Source organism: Triticum dicoccoides, chromosome 2B (assembly GCF_002162155.2).
Source record: "Triticum dicoccoides isolate Atlit2015 ecotype Zavitan chromosome 2B, WEW_v2.0, whole genome shotgun sequence".
Taxonomy (NCBI): Eukaryota; Viridiplantae; Streptophyta; class Magnoliopsida; order Poales; family Poaceae; genus Triticum; species Triticum dicoccoides.
The window spans coordinates 582,865,405-582,870,132 of record NC_041383.1 but is presented as its reverse complement, the minus strand read 5'-3'; positions in this window follow the sequence as shown (position 1 = coordinate 582,870,132).

Below are 4,728 nucleotides of genomic sequence, written 5' to 3'. Positions count from 1 at the left end.
AATATCATATTCATCACACATAGCTTCCCCAAGCTTGTGGCTTTGCATATCATTAGCATCATGGATATTCAAGGAATTCATACTAACAACATTGCAATCATGCTCATCATTTAAAGATTTAGTATCGAACATTCTATAGATTTCTTCTTCTAGCACTTGAGCACAATTTTCGTTTTCATCAAACTCATGAAAGATATTAAAAAGACGAAGCGTATGAGACAAACTTAACTCCATTTTTTTGTAGTTTTCTTTTATAAACTAAACTAGTGATAAAACAAGAAACAAAAAGATTCGATTGCAAGATCTAAAGATATACCTTCAAGCACTCACCTCCCCGGCAACGGCGCCAGAAAAGAGCTTGATGTCAACTACACAACCTTCTTCTTGTAGACATTGTTGGGCCTGCAAGTGCACAGGTTTGTAGGACAGTAGCAAATTTCCCTCAAGTGGATGACCTAAGGTTTATCAATCCGTAGGAGGCGTAGGATGAAGATGGTCTCTCAAAAGCAACCCTACAACCAAATAACAAAGAGTCTCTTGTGTCCCCAACACACCCAATAGAATGGCAAATTGTATAGGTGCACTAGTTAGGCGAAGAGATGGTGATACAAGTGCAATATGGATGGTAGATAAAGGTATTTGTAATCTGAAATTATAAAAACAGCAAGGTTACAAGTGGTAAAGGTGAGCGTAAACGGTATTGCAATGATAGGAAACAAGGCCTAGGGTTCATACTTTCACTAGTGCAAGTTCTCTCAACAATAATAACATAGATAGATCATATAACAATCCCTCAACATGCAACAAAGAGTCACTCCAAAGACACTAATAGCAAAGAACAAACGAAGAGATTATGGTAGGGTACGAAACCACCTCAAAGTTATCCTTTTTGATCTATCTATTCAAGAGCTCGTAGTAAAATAACATGAAGCTATTCTTTCCGCTCAATCCATCATAGAGTTCATACTAGAATAACACCTTAAGACACAAATCAACCAAAACCATAATGTCACCTAGATACTCCATTGTCACCTTAAGTATCCGTGGGCATGATTATACGATATGCATCACACAATCTCTGATTCATCCAACCAACACAAAGTACTTCAAAGAGTGCCCCAAAGTATCTACCGGAGAGTCAAGAAAACGTGTGCCAACCCCTATGCATAGGTTCATGGGCGGAACCCTCAAGTTGGTCACCAAAACATACATCAAGTGGCACATGATATCCCATTGTCACCACAGATAAACACGGCAAGACATACATCAAGTGTTCTCAAAGAAAAGACTCAATCCGATAAGATAACTTAAAGAGGGAAACTCAATTCATCACGAGAGAGTAGAGGGGGGAGAAACATCATAAGATCAAACTATAATAGCAAAGCTCGCGATACATCAAGATCGTGCCATAGAGAGAACACGAGAGAGAGAGAGAGAGAGAGAGATCAAACACATAGCTACTGGTACATACCCTCAGCCCCGAGGGTGAACTACTCCCTCCTCGTCATGGATAGCGCTAGGATGATGAAGATGTCCACCGGTGATGGGTTCCCCCTCCGGCGGGGTGCCGGAACGGGCTCCCGAGAGGTTTTTGGTGGCTACAGAGGCTTGCGGCGGCGGAACTCCCGATCTATCTTGATATTCGATGGTTTTAGGGTACGTAGGCTTATATAGGCGAAAGAAGTCGGTCAAGGGGTGCTCGAGGGGCCCACGAGACAGTGGGTCGCACGCAGTAGAGGGGGGCGTGCCCCCCTATCTCCTGGCCTCCTCGAGGATCTTCTGACGTAAACTCCAAGTCTCCAGGATGACATTCTTCCCAAAAATAACGCTGCCGAAGGTTTCATTCCATTTGGACTCCGTTTGATATTCCTTTTCTTTGAAATACTGAAACAGGCAATAAAACAACAATATGGGTTGGGCCTCCGGTTAATAGGTTAGTCCCAAAAATGATAATAATGTGTAAAATAAAGCCCATAAACATCCAAAAGGGGTAATATAATAGCATGGAACAATCAAAAATTATAGATACGTTGGAGACGTATCAATGCCCCAGAAGCGAGCCTGAGCCCCAACGCCAACCGGACCATATACTTTGAGAAGGTCATCGGCGCACTGAAGCAGCTTTACTCCAACCGGGCGGCCTCCCTGGCCAAGGAATCCCGGATACTCTGCCGGGGGACCATGACCAGGGTGCTCACCAAGATCGCATACTAGCACCCCAACCTCGACTTTGGAGCTATGCTGAAGAGCTTGCCGGAGGGTGTCAACACCGTGGCGCTCAATGAGCGCATCTAGCCCATCCTAAGCTGCATCGACAAAATCAAGAGGATGGAGGGCCAGCGCCGGGACTAGGCATCCCGTTCTCCGTCGCCGCTGCAGGTTCATGACCAAGACAATGCTATCTTTAGTTAGAACTGCAGCGGCAATTTGTGTAACATAACTCTGCAGTACTCCTAAAACTATGCATGTTATTCTCCTGTTTGATTTTCCTTTGTATGTCCACCCTAAGTCACTGGGTAAGCTCGCCAGCACGTAAACCCAGGGCGGCATTTTGAGGACGGATCCTCATTAGCCTGTCGGGCATGCTTGTTATCGGGCAAAGCGCCTTACCGCCCTTGGTGCGGCCGCTCGATCTGTCGAACATGACTCGAGTCAGAACCGAGGGCGTCACCAACGGTAGAAGGCTACCCCGCCGCTCTCGACGCGGCCACTTGAACTGTTGAGCAGACCCGAAACAGAACAAGGGCATTGCCGGTCGCAGGAGGGCCCCTCTTCGTATAGGCTTCCCATATATAGGCCGAACCGTCGAGGATAATAACCTTATATTTAAGGGAAAAAACTTAAAATTTAGCATGACTTAGCTCTCTCGCCGCTGTCTCGGCGTCCTTCGTGCCAACGGGAAGCGCCACCTTCTTGGCCGGAGCCGTGGCGATGAAGAACAGCTAGGTCAACTGCCAGACTAGATCCTCACGATTGCGCCCCCCCCCTACCTGGCGCGCCAAAGATGTCGGTGGGAAACGACACCTATGGGATCACTGGAATCCCTTCTACGGTTGCGGGGCGCGGGGATCGTGAGGAGAGCGGGACTAGAAGACAACACAAGGGGATTTACCCAGGTTCGGGCCGCAAAGATGCGTAAAACCCTACGATCCTGCTTTGGTGGATGTATTAGAGTTCTTGAGCTCTTGAACTATCTCTAGGTGTTGTGTCATTCCAAAGAGCTGAATCTTTTCTCAGTGTGCCATGGGCCTCCTTTTATAAACAAAAGGGGCTGCCACAGTGGCACACATGAGGTGAAAGTTGCTACAACATTGCGAGCTTATCGCAGGTATTACAGGACAAGATGCATTTAATGTGAGGCTTAGGTGCCCCTTCGCTTTATTGGGGACGGGGCCAAGGCCCGTCCTGTCCGTCGCGGCTCCTCCTCGCTTCGACACGCGCCCTAGCCAGCGATGGATGCGGTGCCATGTAGGCAGGCAGGCAGCTGAGGTGGCGCGGTGGTGGAGCCTCCACGAAGGATTGCATGCTGCCACGCAGGTGCTTACCCAGCTGGTTGGGTCGGCAGCTGCATGCGAACGGTGGTGAAGACTTGGCTGGCGCGGGCCTAGCAGTGGCCCTGCCGGTGCGCTTGGCGAGGGTCTCATCGGGTGGCCCGGCAAGGGTCTTGCCGGGTGGCCCGGCAAGGGCCTTGCCGTGGCGCGCTAACTTCCCCGGCAAGGATCTTGTCGGGGGTCTCGTGGGTTTCTTCGATGTGGTTAGTTGCTATCCTCATTTGATCTTGAGCATTCTATGTCTTCACAAAGATCTGCATACCACCACGGAGGTGCCTCTCGAGCCATGTCCAACGCATTTGTCTAGCGTTGGTGGGCTCAAGGGTGGCTCAATTCGGCTGGCGCGGGAGAGCTGCCCCGGCAAGGGTCTTACCAGGGCTGCTGAGGCTGCCCCGGCAAGGGTCCTTGCCGGGGAAACCTGCCACGCCTATCTAATCTTTGTGGCCTTGGTCCTTGTCGTTGCTTTGTTTTCCTTTTAGTCTCGGCTTCTCTCCGGCTTCCCTTTCCTGTCCTGCTATGCCTGGCCGTGGCGGAAGGCTCTGAGCGCCCGTGCACGAGTAAAGGGGTCGAAAGTAGAGCCCCTACTTTTGTACGCCGACAATCATTTCTGACGATACACCTTCAAGTTGACAGTGTAATATTGGTTGCATCTTGCATATCATTGCAAACATGTATTGCCTCTAATTTGTTGAAGTTACACTTATAATGAGACACATCTAACTTGGTAGAGTGATTTTGGTTGGATCTTTCATATGGTGTCTAGATTGCATTGCTTCCAATTTGTTGAAATGCCTTCTGCTTAGCATTTTTCATACATATTCCATCCTCCTACAATGTGGTTGCCATACATAAAAGTTGTGTTCGTCAGTATCATGCATCAACGAATTTGGAAGTGCGAATTTCATTCCTTTTTCTTGTGTCTTTACTTGACAAGGCAAAATATGAAAGGACGAAGGCACGGAATGATGGTGGTCCTCTGGAGTAACCGAAACAGATGATCTCTGCAGACTCTCCTGCTACTCGTACTGCAGTGCTAGTTCCAAATCTCATCTCCCCTACTCCACAACCAAAGGTGCTTGCTCTAACATGGCAGTGTGATATCTGGTTGCATGTTGCATATGGTGCCTAGCTTGTATTGCTCCTAATTGGTTAAATTGCATCTCCTTAGCTTACACAT